At 51.1% G+C, this 15,944-nt stretch overlaps 1 long non-coding RNA gene across 1 annotated transcript; it reads right to left on the bottom strand.

Annotated features, from left to right (window-relative positions):
• Positions 1–9,477: 9,477 nt before the first annotated feature.
• Positions 9,478–15,497, bottom strand: LOC145533532 (uncharacterized). Its single transcript, XR_014074145.1, has 4 exons — positions 15,419–15,497; positions 12,385–12,560; positions 11,359–11,625; positions 9,478–10,408 (listed from the first exon to the last, which is right to left on the bottom strand). It is a non-coding gene; the product is annotated as an uncharacterized LOC145533532 (long non-coding RNA).
• Positions 15,498–15,944: the final 447 nt, after the last annotated feature.

The following is a 15,944-nucleotide window of genomic DNA, read 5'->3' as shown; positions in this document are numbered from 1 at the left end:
GAGTCTGAGCGAGTGCTGATTCACGGCCCCGCCCCATATTCTCCAGGAAATTACTGGAGGAGGGGGCCAGGGCCTGAGCCCTGGACCTTGTTTCCGAGATAGAACAGCAAGCCCCCGGGAGACAGGGAAGATGGGACGCATTCACTATTGATCCAAACAGTCTGGGTGGTACCCACCTCAGAGATGGCTGAATTGAAAGAGCCAAACCTTGGGGGGACTTCCCTGCCTTGAGGTTCTTGGACCTGACAGGTAGAAATGCGGAAAGACAAATTCTGGCCAGGCATTCTGTAATATACGGAAAGGATGCAGCTGTTTGCAGCCTGACCCCTGGGGAGCCCTTTCTTCCTCTCCAGGGTGGAGCGTTAAAGATGCAATTCAGTTACCAGAGCCAATGGATGCTTACCACTGGGTTGTGTCTGGGGGTTGACCAACACTTCTCTCCCAGCGTCGGATATACACGCTGGGGTCAGGCTGACTAATTCTTGCTTACATGCTTCCCTTTTTTGACATTCCTTGTAGCTCACATACCCCAAAGATTTGACTGCACATTTTATTTATTCGGTACTTATCTATTGAGCACCTACTGTGTTCCAAGCGCTGTTCTAAGTAATTGCGGTACAGCAGTGAACAACAACAACAAATTATGCCCAAGAAAATAGGCTAAATAAAGATAATGTGTAGAGTACGTTAGAAAATTATAACTAGTTAAAAAAAAAAAAAAGTGGGCATGAAGTGTTGTGTATGAGAACTGAGAATGAGGGAATTTCTGTGAAGGAATAGTCCAGGCTCTATGCTAGGCACTGGAGGAAGACAGCATGGAACCCTGCCCTCAAGGAATTCAGAACGTGTTAAGTACCATTGTTTTGTTTTGTTTTTTAATTCTTTCATGCTAGATAGAAAAAGGTTTTGTTTTTTGTTTTTTTTTTTTGTTTTGGCCTGCTCCTAGGCAGCTTTCCAACCAGGGATTGAACCCTGGCCCTGGGCAGTAAGAGAACGGAGTCCTAACCATTGGACCGCTCAAGGAATTCCCAGGAAGAGGTTCTGAAAAGCTGGTAACAGTTCCAACCCACTCCCTTAAAGACGTATAGGATTTAAAATAAATAAATAAAGTGAAATGCAAGGAAAAAAAAAAAACTTTTTAAGAAAAAAAAAAAGATGTGTAGAATTTGAAAGCAGGCAGAGTGGACAAGCAAGGGACTCAGAGGCAGATTCCTCCCTGACATATGTATTGTTAGACAAAGAATCCAGTGTGTTTGGTGCCTGAAGTGATGGGTAGTAGGGACTGGGGATGGAGTCAGGAACCAGAACTTGGGGAGCCCTGAATGGCAGGCCAGGGAGTGAAGTCTTTCTTCCCAAATAAATAGAACACCTGTGCGAGATTTTAACCAGGGCGGGAAAGGACTAGGTTTGCATTTGGTTTCCATCATCGTTGCTTCCCCAGTGCTGAGCACAGTGCCTGGCACAGCATCCATATGTAGAATGTGTGAAATGAAGAAATGAATGGATGCATGCATGTGTTCAGGGAGACTGCTCTGGCAGGAGTGGAGGAGATGGCCTGAGTGAGAAGAGTCTAGAAATAGCCCTCTTCACCCCTCCTCCAACATGGGATCTGGTCCCTCCTCTCTTACTACACCACCCAGCAAAATGCAATCCTGCTGGTGAATAAACCCTCCCACTTCCTTCTGTCTCTTACATGCCTATTTGCCAAGTCCTTCCTCTTCCTTTCTCTTCCTCCCTGCAGGACAGGCCTCAATCTTTCTGGCCTGGGCATCCTAGATCTGTAGGAAGGAACCGTTACAGCCAACCCTGCTTGTCCACAGGTGGATTAAATGGATCAGTGATTCAGGACCCAGTCAGTGATTCAGGACCCAGAAGCTAAATCTTGGGAACTTTCCGGCACATTTCAGGCTGCCTTTCTCCACCGCACTTCTTTCCCTGACCAGTCCAATGGAAAGGGAAAAAAAAAAAAAAAAATCCAGGCCAAATCTGTTTGGGGAAAAAGTAAAGCCGATGCAAAGAAAAGGATGTTCTAAAGCGAAACAGGAATGCCATCAGCAGTCTCCATGTTGAGACCCCTCTCTGATAGCCCTGCCTTCCTTTCCCTTTCGATTCTTTTTAAGACTCTAGGCTTACAGCTGCAGCTGCCCAGTGGCCCCAGCTGTTTAGAGGGCTGCTTTAGAGGCGTGGTGACATGACATAGAGCAAGTGGCTTAGTATTCTGGTTTCCTCCTCCACTCCGTGTAGTACTGCTGAAAGAAACCCGGAGCAGGGAGGTGGAGAACTAGCCATTCTGCCTTCTGCCTGGCCCCCAGCTCTATGTGCAAGACCTGTGTCCTCTCTGGCTCTTAATTTCCCCACCTTTGAAGTGAGAAATTAAACTCAATGCTCCACCCAGCCATGATAAGTTCTAGATTAGAGTCAGCCTGTTCCTCATCTGAAATGGAAGGCTATTCATATTCTTTAGCTGTGGAAACAGGGAATCTGTCTGCAGACCTGGGAGCTGGTTCAGTGCCAGAGTTGAGAGGCTCAGAGTCATCTTTGTTTTTTATTTAATTTAATTTATTTATTTATTTTTGTTTTTTATTTTATTTTTAAATATTTTCTGGCTGTGCAGCATGTGGGATCTTAGTTCCCCGGCCAGGGATCAAACCCACACCCTGTGCAAAGGAAGCCCAGAGTCTTAACCCTTGGACCACCAGGGACGTCCCCATCTCGGTTTTTTTTAGACTTGGAAGCTGAGACACAGAGATCTCAGCTGTATGACCAGCCAATGGCCACACATCAGCGACCCCTAGAGCCTGAATTCAAACCCAGGCAGATCTTCTGGACTTCAGGCGGTAAGGGCACCCTTTCCTGCCCAAACTCTTGAGAATCTACCTCTACCGGAAAGGAGGAGCCTTGCCCTCTGGGGACCGACTTGACACAGGGGCACTGGGCAGGCACCCTGTGTGGCTAACCCTTTGCTCTATCTCCAGGGCTGGAGGATATGACCTTTAGAGGCATCCTCTCGGGGCTGAGTTGGCGAACAAACAGGCCAGCCGGAGACATTAGTGTCCTGCTGTTTCTGGGCAGTCATAAATCACTGCAGCCCCATCCCCTGGCTCCTGGCTTCCTCCTGTGGCTAGAAAGCTCCCTGATTGGTGCGGTAGCAGCAACAGCAGCAACAGCAGCAGCAGCTTCTTCCGAAGCCGGACGGGCAACACTCCCCACCCTGTCCTCTGGGAACACTTCCCAGTTGCTGCCCTAACAGGCAGGTCTGCAGTCCGGGCAGGGCGCATGACAGATTCAGAGGCAAAGGACGACAGGGAGATCTCAGTGGGCTGCCTCTCTCCCTGACGATACGGGAGCCACTAGTGAAGGAAGCCTGTGCTGGAAAGCAGGACCCACCAGCTGAAGCCCTGACTTTGCTATTGATCCTGCCAGGTGACCTTGGAACAAGCCGCTTGACCTCTCTGGGCCTCAGATTGTACATCTGTAAAATAACAGAATTGGATGGATGCTTCTTAAGGTCCTCCAACCTGTCAATTACTCTACCTGAGTGTCTCCTCAGCGTCTCCAGTATAAGAACTGAAAGATGATTCTGTATGTGCTTCCCATCTTCTCCTGGGCTTCCCTGGCAGTTCAGATGGTAAAGAATCTGCCTGCAATGCAGGAGACCTGGGTTCCATCCCTGAGTTGGGAAGATCCCCTGGAGAAGGAAATGGCAACCCACTCCAGAACTCTTGCCTGGGAAATCCCGTGGACAGAGGAACCCGGCGGGCTACAGTCCATGGGGTCGCAAAGAGTTGGACACGACTGAGTGACTACCGTTTTGATCTTCTCCTTCCCTCGCCTTGGCTTTGCCACACATGCCACTCCCATTGCATATGCATCAGAGTCCATGCTCCCCAGCCTGGAGTTCACAGCCTTCTCCTGAGGTTCCTTCCTACCCCCCTGGCTACATCTCACATAGGACATTTGACTGGCATTTCCTGACCAGGCATTGCCCTCTTCCTACTTTGGGCCTTCTCAAAGGCTGGGATAGGGATGGGAGGATGGGACAAGAATCAGGGGTGAGGGACCAACAGAGAAGCAGGGCCAGAAGACTGGCCACACAGAAGTGTTGCCCAGCAGTGGATCTCAACTCCACCAACTCTTACCCCCATATGATCCCACCTCTTCAGCTTTTAGACTCAGACACTGCGTGTTGAACTGACCAGTCCCCCTAGGAGCTCCCTCCAGCTCCCAGCACTGGTTCTAGACCTTGTCACTGCACTTATAGGTATGGGACTTTGTCTTCCCCTGTGGACTTACAAGTGGATTTCTCAAAGACGGATCCATCTGAGTCACCTCTGAGCTCTGAGCCTGGCATGGAGCAGGTGCTCAGGAAGTTTTTGTTCAATGAAAAAGGCTCTGCTTTAAGAATGAACCACCTGGTGATGGTCTTACCTCTTGAAGAGGACTTAAAAGGTTTTGCCTCCAAACAAAAATGGCCATGATAAAATTGTGGCCAAAACTCAGGAAGGCAGAACTGTAGACAAATCCAGGAGCAGATAGGGCCACAGCCAGAAAGGACAGTCTTGAAGAAGAGCCAGACAGAGGATTTCAAAGACAGCCTGTTGACATGGGGCTGACAACCGCAGAAATTCTCTGTTCCGTGTGTCTGACCACTGCTCACCAAACCAGCTTCCCTAAATCTAGGGTCTCTCAGATCCCCTAAAACTGATTGGGCTGGAAAGAGGGAGAGATTGAAAAGTCTGATACATCTTTACATTTTAAGTTTTGCATTCCCCTAATGCAAACTTCAAAGTTTACCACATGAAGGCAATGTTCATCACCATTTAAAAAAAAAAAAATAGGCTTTTGTTGGACTTTCCTGGTGATCCAGTGGTTAAGATTCTGTGCTTCCACTGCAAGGGGCAGGAGTTTGATCCCTAGTCGGGGGAGTTCCACCTGCTGTGTGGTCTGTCTCCATTCACAAGAGATGGACTTTCCAGGGCTGAGGAGCCTGGGATAGAATCTTCTCCTCAAACTCATCTGTGTGAACTTGGGCCAAGTGCTTCCCCAATATGGACCTCCCATTACACCCACCAAATCTTAAAGGGAACTCTCTATCATGCCCTCTGAATGTGTTCTTGACTCAGTAGAGGGGTCTGAAGTCAAGGTCTTGATGTTTGACTCCAACAAAGGGCAAATGACTCAGCGGGGAGCACCAGATGGGGCTGGTGGCAACCTACCTACCACAGGGAATGAGGCAGGGGCTTTCTGTTTTTAGAAGACGCCAAACTTCCCTGGTGGCTCAGACAGTAAAGAATCTGCCTGCAATGCAGGAGACCCGGGTTCAATCCCTGCATTGGGAAGACCCCTGGAGAAGGAAATGGGCACTCACTCCAGTATTCTTGCCTGGGAAATCCCATGGAAAGAGGAGTCTGCCTGGCTACAGTCCATGGGGTTGCAAAGAGTCAGACACGACTGAATGACTAACAAGCTGCAGAGAGCCCGTCAGTTTCAGTTCATTTCCAGGAGGCAATTTCTCCATCAGCTGGAGCTGTCCAGTGATGGCCTGGGCTGAGTCTGGACAGGGTGGGACTGGAATCAGGGATGAGGGACCAGCAGAGAAGAAAGTCCAAAAGACCGGCCACTTGGAGGTAACGCCCAGCAGTGGTTCTCAACCTGGCTGTGCATCGCAGTCCCCCAACATCCAAGGGAGAAGAAATAAAACCCATTCTGAGAAAGTCCTGAGGCTGGGAATCTCAGAACGGATCAGCTTCTGCCCTTTGGATTCTTCAGCCAGACCAGATGTCAAGCAAGGGAGAGATGGGGTCCGATTTGCATTTCAGAATGGCCACTCTGCCAATACCTAGACAAGGGGAACTTGTCTAGAATCCAGAATCCCAGGTCCAACAGAGTGGATCAAAATCTCCAACAGTGGGGTCTGGGAACCTGAAGCTCTCTGGGGGATTCTGCCACCATCAATGGTCTGCTGGAGTAACCTCGAAAGACCCTGGGAACCCTGAAGAAGGCCAGGCTGGGCTCTTCAAAGAGGAAGTGGCGTGGCCATGAGGCCTCTGAGAGCTGGCCGAGGAGTTACGGAACTGACATTTTCTTGCGTTGGCCACTCTGCCAAGTCAGCCCAGCCCTAATGCTTCCAGACTGCAAACCCCCTCGATCAAGTAATAGGAACGCAGGTGCTGACGCAGCGGGCAGACTGGAGCCCAGGCTGCACCAGGGGACGGGAGGCAGGCATAGACACTCAGCACCAATTCCGTGCTCTGAGCCTGGGGACAGACGGGATCGAAAGGCACTCCCTCCGCAGCAAGCCTGAATTGAGATGACTCAGGAGCACGGGGCTTGCCTTGTCTTCTAGGTTTCAGAACCAACCAGGTTTCCTCCCTGACTTCCCTGACAGGTTGGTAAACCGGAAGGGACAGCAGAAGGACCTTTGTTCATCCAACAGAGAAATCCCTTATATAGCACCCCACCTGCTGTGTATCGGCCTTTGGGAGCACACCTCTGGCCACAGGCAGTTTACCGTTTCCTGAAGCCCCACTTCCTCTGTGGGACAACACTCAGGACCCCAGGTCCTTTTCCCCATTGTTCCTCATTCTACCTTCGGATGTCATAGGAAAAAGGAGAGCCCTTCTTCTCCCCCAAAGCCTTTTACATTTAAGGCCAGAACAGCTAAAGCCCTTTTGTCTCCACATTGAACAAATTTCTCCAGGAACAAAGAGTAGATTTTAGCATGTTCCTTTTTTTTTCCCTCCATCTATAACGTCTGGTGCATGATTGGAATGGAGAGATGGCCAAAGAGATGGATGACCAAGATATATGGTACTGAGCTCCTGACCTCACCCCTCGCCAAGTCAAGAAACTGTGCCCAGGGACTTCCCTGGTGATCCAGTGGTTAAGACTCTGCACTCCCAATGCAGGGAACCCAGGTTTGATCCCTGGTCAGGGAGCTAGATCCTACACGTTGCAACTAGAAAAAAAGAGAGTGAGAGAGAAGAAAGAAATGTGTGCCCAGAGGGTTATACAAGGCCTGAGAGCACTTTACGACAAGTGGAGATTGGGCCTCCAACCCCAGGCAGGGCAGTCACACCAACTTGGGCTGAGCCAGGTGCCTATATCAGAGGCTGCCTCAAAGTCTATAATCTCTCCCCCTAAGTCTTCATCTTGTTTCTAACACTCAGACGGCAAGGAAAGGCCACTAAGTGAGAAAAGACAGGAGCGCATATGCATTTACCCCCATTCTTCCACACTAGATGAGGGGTCCAAGGCACAGAGAGGTTAAGTAACCTGTCTAGGTCACACAGCTAGTAAATGGAAGGGCTGGGTCATGAAGGAGGTTCACGTGTCTCCTGTTCTTCACTGGAGGGGTGAAGGCAGGCCTGACTCCCTACACACAGCTGGGTTTAATTCTAACCTCTCCCATGGGCGGATGCAGATAAAGCTGGGTAGGAGGAGGAGACTGAGAGGGGAAGTGAATGACCTGCTCTCTCCTGAGAGTGGGAAGGAGTGTATTCCCCAGGAGGATGAGTCAAAGCCAAGGCCCTCCTGGAGAAGTTGGAGGGACAGCAGTTTGCAGGCATATTGCCCAAGGCAGTGGCTGTCTGTGCTGGATTCAGGGACCTGGGACTGCAAACAGAACACTGGAGACCAGCTGAACCAATGATGGGCTAAATAACCTTAAATCACTGATCTTCTCTGGGTCTCTGTTAATTCTGGAACGCAGAGCTAATGATCCATCAGCACAGAACAAGCCACTTGGGTTAATACTAAAACCTTGACACTTTCTGCTCTTTGCTGAAATGATCTGAACTCTAGTCACCCTGTGCAAATCAGAAGCCTTCAAAGAAAACTTTGGGGATTTCCGGGGTTTGGGGGCATCAGGGAGGGGAGGATAAATAAAACCAGTCCCGAGAAAGTCCTGCAGTTGGGAATCTGAGACTGGATTGGATCAGATTGGAACAGATTCTGCCCTTTGGATTTTTCAGCCAGGGGAGATTTCAAGCAAGGGAGAGGAGGAGTCAGGATTGCGTTTTAGAATGGTCACTCTGGAAGCTGGAGTAGAGGGTGGACCGGATGGGGAGACCAGAGGAAGGGAGACCACTGGGGTGGGGGTGTTCGTATAATAGCCACTGTGAGAGGTGGTGGGAGTGAGGGTAGGGCAGCAGCGGTGACCGGAGGAGATGCCCAGCATGACTCCTAGACAAGTGGGTGGACAGGGAGAGTCCCATTCTCCTCGATAGAGCAGGGTTAAGGGAAAGATGACAAGTTCAGTTTGGGAGGTGAGATGCCCAGATTGGGTCCTGACATGGAAATTTGAGTTTGCAGTGGGTGGTGGACCCATGAGCCTTTAAAGAATATAAATGGGAGACTTCCCTGGTGGTCCAGTAGCTAAGACTCTGCACTCTCAATGTAAGGGGGCCCAGGTTCAATCCCTGGTCAGGGAACTAGATCCAGTATGCTGCCACTAAAGATCCCAAGGGCTGCAACTAAGACCCGGTGCAGCCAAATAATTAAATATATTTTTTTAAATGAAGAGTATAAATGAGCAAGGAGTGAGGTATGGGGTTGAGGCAGAAGACAGATGGGCCCTGCCTGCCCCCTCCTCCCAGAGTAAAGCTATTGGAGATTCATTTCCTATGGACTGAAACTCCAAGAATAGCAGGACAACTAAGGGAGAAGGCTGGGCCCTGCCCAGACCACGTATTTCTTTTCTCAAAGTCAGGAGACCTCCCCAACCACACGTGTGCACAAAAGGCTCCGTGGAGGTCAAGGGGGAGTCATGTCAAGGGATGTTTCTTACCCAGATGCCTTTTCAGTAAAATTTATCTTGGCTAAGAGGTGCATGTGCACACTTGGGAGGATCCTGAGATGGGCCAAATATAGACTGTGAACCAGGCAAATCAAAATGATTGGCCCAAGGAAGCCCAGAAGAAATACCTCATGAAAGTAATTCTAATTGCCATGAGGGCGCAATTCAGGAACTCTCCCTCTGAGTCTGCCCATGTGTGTATCTATCCACACGTACTGTATTCGTTTCCTCTTAATAAATACTTTACTTGCTTCACCACTTTCTGTTTTTATGGGAATTCTTTTCTGCAAAGATGAAGGGCCAGGGCCCTTGTCACTGATCATTGGTCTAGTAGCTGGCATCTGGTGCTTTCTCCATCGCGACCCAGCTTCAGTCTCTGGCTGGGAACCCAAGCCCCGCTCCAAACCAGTGCAGGCCGAGGCCACCCGAGATCAGGTTGGGCCAGTGAACACGGGCTCAGAAGACCTGGAGGGATCACCAGGAAGCACTAGATGTGACCATCCATTCCTCATGGTGCCAAGTGCCTCCAGAAAACTGGAAGGACACAGAAGCAGGCCTTTGTTGAGCTAGGGCATCTTTGTCAACCTCGGCAAGTGCAATTTTAGTGGAATTGAGCTGTAGTGGCTCAGGATGGCAGGGGTTAGCAAGGTGGTGAATCAGAATTTGGAAATGTTGCTCTCTTTTTTTCAATTTAATTTTATTCTAGAGTACAGTTGATTTACAATACTGTGTTACAGAAATGACTATTTTCATCCGTCATTTAACGGTCAGATGAAGGAGAGAGAAGCTGATGTTGCAGGTGGCTGAGGACCGAGGGAGGGTTTCCTTTGTCTGCAAAAGGCTGGGGATTGTTTAGAAGCTCCGGGGAGAGTCTGGAGAGAGAGAGGCTGGAAGGATGGGGGTGAGGTGGGAGGAGCAGGTGGATGAATTGACATGGGAGAGGTCTGGAGCCCTGGAGGAGAGGTCAGCGGGGATGGAAGTCAGGTGGAGACTTCCGAGCGGAGAGCAGGGAGGTTCCTGGGAAACTTCTTCTCTAAGAAGAAGCTGAAGTCATCTGCTGAGTCATGGGAGGAGGAGGGGAAGAGGCTGGTGAACAGGCTGAAGGTATGAGGGAGCCTCTGGGGAGGGTGGGGGAGTGAGCTGGGAGAAGAACCAGCTGGGCCTGGAGGCCGCGTGCATAGGGCCCCCATCTGCTGGGCCCTGTGGTTTTCTTCAGCAGTTCTCACTTAGCAGTGTGGACCAGGAGCTGCAAAGGTGGAGGTCAGACCACCCAGGGCAGGCAGTGGTCGGCTGTGGCCAAGAGACTGGGGGCCAAGAGGGCTCAACATATCAAAGGAGTGGGTGCTAGGACTGGCCAAGGACACGGACGGGGCAAGGTGGGGAAATCAAGGCAGGAGGAGGTCAGAGTCCGGAGGGCTCAGGGACAGGGAAGAGCAGGCAGAGGGAGCAGTGAAGTGGGGGTGCCAGAGCATCAGGAGAGTGGGAAGCCCCCCAAGAACAGCAGAAAATTCTGGGGAGTGGACAGGCGCAAGGGCAAAGAGTCCCTTGAGAGGCTCCGGTTGAAGACACTGTGTCCTGTGGATGCTGGAAGTCCCCAGGATGAGGCAGGGCCTGGGGAAGGAGGAAAATGACCACTAGGGGTCAAAGGCTCAGGAAGGCCACTGAGGACCAGGCTGTGAGGGCACAGGGATAGTTCACAGAGCTACAAGCTTTGGGCCCCAAGGAAGGGGGTCTGCCCAGGGTGTTTGGAAGAAGCAGCGTGGCACATGGGGCAGCTAGTGGCTTGAACCTCCATGCCTTTCCATTCTGCCAGGCACAGGGCCTGGCCACCGTCACATCTTGCTCCCATAACTCTGATCTCTGGGCCAGCACTTCTACCTTGGGAGGAAGACAGGGACGATTTGGGCCTCCTGAGCTTCACAACCAGGGAAGAGGAAGCCAAGGGCTTGAGCAAAGGAGAGTGTGACCACGGTATTCCCCTGCCTTGTACTTTCTTTGTCCACTGGGTCACGCAGGTGGCTGAGGACAGGCACCAGGCAGAGTAGGGGCCACCGTAATTCCCCAGGCGCTGAATGTCCTGGGGTTACTCCTGGGGCAGGGAAAGATCAAGGAGGAGGCCCCAAGTCAGGCAATTAAAAAAAAAAAAAAAAGGCAGAGAAAAGAGAAATAAACAGAGACAGAGGGACAAGGATCCGACAGGACAGACAGACAGACAGGAAAGCAGGATCGCTGAGACAGAATCGTGGAGAGAAGGTGCTGAGCTCGCTGGCCACATGCCCGTGGCTCATTCCAGAAGCTGCTGGGATGGACCCAATCAGTGCAAGATGGATGGCTGTTCTGGGAAGGCAGAGGCCGCCAGGCCAGGCAGCCACAGCATCCCTTCCATCTGCACCACCTGCTGCAGGAAGCCCAGTTAGGTGACTCTTGCTAAAGACTGAAGAGTGCCTCCAGGGTTTCCTCAAGGGCAGCAGGAAGTGGAAGAAGGGGTCTGCTTTGGAGGCATGGATACCCACCCCCAACCCCGGCTCTGCCTCTCACTGTGAGGTCTGGCAGCCATTTACCTCCCTGCAGTCTTCATCACCATCAGTAAGATGGAAACAGCCACCCAATGCTCCGTGGCTGTGACATGTCTTCACCTGCCCCACAGGGGCCCTGAGTAACCTGGGCATCAAGGCTGTCCTTCAGGTCTCACAAGAACTTGGAGGCAACTGACGTCTTCTGTTCCCGGCATCGTTTGGGGAGAGTTCCAAAAATCTGGCCAAGCCGTTTGGGCCAGAGGTGGGGAGTCAGGAGATTAGGTTGTGACCCCAGTTTCCAGGGCTGCACCACTGCTAAAAGTGAAAGTCGCTCAGTCATGTCCGACTCTTGGCGACCCCATGGACTATACAGTCCATGGAATTCTCCAGGCCAGAATACTGGAGTGGGTAGCCTTTCCCTTCTCCAGGGGATCTTCCCAACCCAGGGATTGAAACCCAGTTCTCCCACATTGCAGGCAGATTTTTTACCAGCTGAGCCATAAAGGAAGCCGAACAATACTGGAATGGGTAGACTATCCCTTCTCCAGTGGATCTTCCCAACTCAGGAATCACTGATAAAGATCTCACCAATTAAAAGCTCCTACCCACCTCCTTGGGCTTCCCAGGTGGCTCAGTGGTAAAGAATCCTCCTGCCAATAAGGAGACGCGGGTTCCATCCCTGGGTTGGGAAGATCCCCAGGAGAAGGAAATGGCAACCCACTCCAGTATTCCGGCTTGGAGAATCCCATGGACAGAGAAGCCTGGCGGACTACAGTCGATAGTGTTGCAAAAGAGTCAGACACAACCGGAAGACTAAATAACAACAACCCACCTCCCCTCACCCCCAAACCCCAGCACTTATGCTGGCTGCCAAGCCCCAACAACACAGGGACGAAAGGACATGTATCATCGCTCTGTCCCACCCACCCAAGAGCTCTCCCCCAGATGGCAGCCCTCCACAACTGCACTGGAGGAGACCCTCCCGATCATCAGGGTTGCCTGCACACTGGCCTCATTCTGCCTCTCCACCATTTACTTGTCCCTCCATTGATTCAAGTGTTGGGTACTTACTAGGTGCATCATATCTGGTGCGTGAGACAAATAAAGACACGTGATGAGAAGACGAGCCTAGGATGCTGGGAAGGGACATCAAGGGGACCCTAGTCCCGTCTATCCAAGTCCTCCAACTCCAGCTTAAGTGCTTCCTCTTCCAGAAGGCTTCCCAGAACTTCTTCTAGGAGTGACTTCTTTAAAAAAACAAAAAATTACTTATTTTATTTGGCTGCACCAGGTCTTAGTTGCAGTACAAGGGCTCTTCGATCTTCCTTGTGCTGTGGCAGCATGCAAACTCTTAGTTGCAGCATGTGGAACCCAGTTCCCTGACCAAGCATCAGACCCAGGACCCCTGTATTGGGAACGCAGAGTCTTAACCCCTGAACCACCAGGGAAGTCCCTAGGAGTGACTCCTTCTGCTTCTGAGCCCACATTTCTCCAAAGCTGCATACACCAGGGTCTTACTCCAGGGCTAGGAATATATATGCACAGTATCCTTACAGATTGTCTCCTGTTTGGGGTCAGAGTCCAGATCTTATTCATCTTTGCATTCTATGGAACCCAGCACAGTTGCAGGGGATCAGGGGTCAATGGATACATATGTTTTTGAACCTCAGTGGAGTTCCTCAGATGCATAATAGTTTATGTCTTTAAGCCTTAGTCTCTTCACTTGTTAAGTGGGGATAATAATTTTCACTTCCTGGCGAGGCCAGATGGATCAAATGAGATATTGCATGTGAAGTCCCTTGGCAAGCTGGAGGCTGCACAGCTCTGCACAGTCGTGGGTTGTTGCTAATAATACTGCAATCTCGGGGCCGGAGTTGGACGCAGAGAGGCAGGGAGCAGGCGCCCCTCTGTCTACAGCTTTTCCTCCTGCCTGACAGTGGTTGAGAGGCTCTCAGAGCCTAAAACAACCCAAATGTGGGCAGCCAGACTGCAGCGGGAAGAGAAGCCAGTGGGAGCCTGGATACTCAGGTTCCAAGTCTGCCTCTAGCTCAGGGTGGTGACCTTGGACAGGTCAGTCCCTTCTCTGAGCATCAGTTTCTCCATCGGCCAAGAAGGAATTGAATTCACTGGCTGGCTGGCAGCAGAGATGAGGTGAGGCTCTGGCAGGAACTGGAATGCAGAGGAACCCCACACCAATGTCCCAGTATTGTACAGTTGTGGGGTCCCAGTGAGGTCTGTACCAACCCATCTGGTGACACTACCCTTTCCCTTCCAGCTCAACTGGGTCAGATGGCAGCCTCTCTCCCTGGGAAACCAGGCGTAATTTCTGGCCAGAGTGGTGCTCAAATATTTGTTGACTGAGAGAATAAATGAGTGAATAAAGGGGGCCCTACAGAGGGAGTGCCACTCTTAGGCTCCCAAAGCATTACAGCCCTCCTTGGACAGGTCAACAGTTCATCCCTCTGTTCATGTCTGTACAGCTTCTACCAGAGTTTGAACCATCATCATGGCTCCCCTGCATTAATGCAGCTGGTTTTCCTGTTTCCATCTTCTTCCCTTACTATCTGCCCCGTCTCCACAGAATGCTTAGAGTGATCTTTTTAAAACTCAAATCCTATTATGTCTCTCTCCTGCTTAAAATCCTCTAGTTAGCTTCCTAGTGCTGTCAGGATAATCTTCCTAACCATTAATGAGCCTACAAAGGCTCTCCTCCCATCTCAATCCACTGTCTCCCTTGAGCCTCTCTGTTCCAGCCACCTGCTTCTTCTTCCATTCCTCCAAGAAGTCCAGGCTCCCTTTCATCTGGTTAAAAGCTATTTTCTTTCAAAAGCTTTCCCTGGTCCCTCCTCCTAGATTCAGTTGTTGTTGTTCAGTCGCTAAGTCGCGTCCGACTCTTTACAACCCCATGGACTGCAGCACACCACAATCCTCTGTCCTCTACAATCTCCCGGAGTTTGCTCAAATTCATGTCCGTTGAGTCAGTGATGCTATCTAACCATCTCATCCTTTGCAGCCCCCTTCTCCTTTTGCCTTCAATCTTTCCAGCATCAGGGTCTTTTCCAATGAGTCAGCTCTTCGCATCTGATGGCCAAAGTATTGGAGCTTCAACTTCAATCCTCCCAATGGATATTCATGGTCAATTTCCTTTAGGATTGACTGGTTTGATCTCCTTGCTATCCAAGGGACTCTCAAGTCTCCGTGGAGTACTCATTTAGTCTTAGTGTTAGACCGCTCGGTCATGTCCGACTCTTTGTGACCCCATGGACTGTATAGTCCGCCAGGCTCCTCTGTCCATGGAATTCTCCAGGCAAGGAGGCCCTGAAAACTGCCCCAGACTTAGCACTCTATTCTTCTCCCATCCAACTCTCACCAGTATTTGATGGAATCATTGGTCTATCTCCTGCCTAGACTGTAAACTCTACAGGAACAGAGAACTGCTTGGCCCTGTGATGCTGTTTGCTCCAGTTTGACACAAGGAAGGGCTCAAATATTAATATTTGCTGAGTAGCTGAGTGAGGTTGAGAGGAAGAAAGGCTGCTAGCAGTCTTTGAGAGTAAGATAATCTTAAGCAGTAAGATAATTTTAAGCAAGTAATCTTAAATAAGATAATCTTAAGCAAAGGCAGAGGCCGGAGAGGTGGGTGGAGAGAGATGCAGGGTAGGGGGCGGGTAAGGGCCGGGGTAGGGGTGGGGAAAGACAGGGCCTAGACTATGAGTTTGATGAACAAACTGCTGAGATTCAGAGACCACCCTCTCTGCCCCTTGTCTACGTCTCAAAGACCTTCAGGGCCAACCTTGCACGCCCAGGCCTTTGTCGGGGTGCACCTAAGCGGCTGGTCGTGAAACTCTCAGCCTAGTGCGCATGTCTGCAAGTACCTGGGCCCGCCCCTTCCAAATGCCAGTTTGAATAAATACTGGCCTTATAATTCTAATAGTCCTCTGCAGGGTAATCCTCCCATAAAACAAGAATAAAGATCCCAGCCTGGCTTGATTGGGGGCGGGTGGAGTGTCAAACGCTCTTTGTAAACTGAGAATAGCCGCACAGACTAGAAATCTCGCCTTCACCCCAGGCTCTTGGGCGCTCTTCCCGACCCTTTCCTCCTGACCTCACACAGGTGGCACCAGGCTTCCACGCCAGTACCAGGCACACCCGCCTCTCCAGTAGCGGAGCCCAGCACGCTGCCCAAGGCCCAGAGGGGCGCGCCCGGAACGGGCAGATTCTCTGATAGGAGGGGAGGTGGTGCCTTTGCCTTTGGCTCCGCCCCACCCGCACGCTGCAGCTTGCTGTGATTGGCTATGTCAGTCCATGGCTCTCCAATCAGGAGACTACCCCAGAACCAGAGGCGGGGCTTCGGTTCCCACGCAGGGCGGCTCCTAGTCTCTCTCCTCTTGGGGCGTCCACCCCGCCCTGCCCCTCCGCCGTGACTCAGCAGGAAGGCGCGACCCGACTGGGCCGGAAGGGCCGAGCCAAGTCACCCCCTCCAGGTCCACGCTACTGAGCATGTGGAACTGGGAGGAGGATTTGGGGCGGAGGTGAGAATCCCTAGACCTGATCCTGATCTTTGTGACCCAGAAAAACTGATCCTTCTCTCACCCTGCGTTTCCCTTTTGTACAGTAGCAATAAACACGTC

This window comes from Giraffa tippelskirchi, chromosome 13 (genome assembly GCF_054371585.1).
Source record: "Giraffa tippelskirchi isolate mGirTip1 chromosome 13, T2T-mGirTip1v1.2.pri, whole genome shotgun sequence".
NCBI lineage: Eukaryota > Metazoa > Chordata > Mammalia > Artiodactyla > Giraffidae > Giraffa > Giraffa tippelskirchi.
The sequence above is the reverse complement of the archived record's forward strand: the minus strand, read 5'-3'. Positions and strand labels throughout refer to the sequence as shown.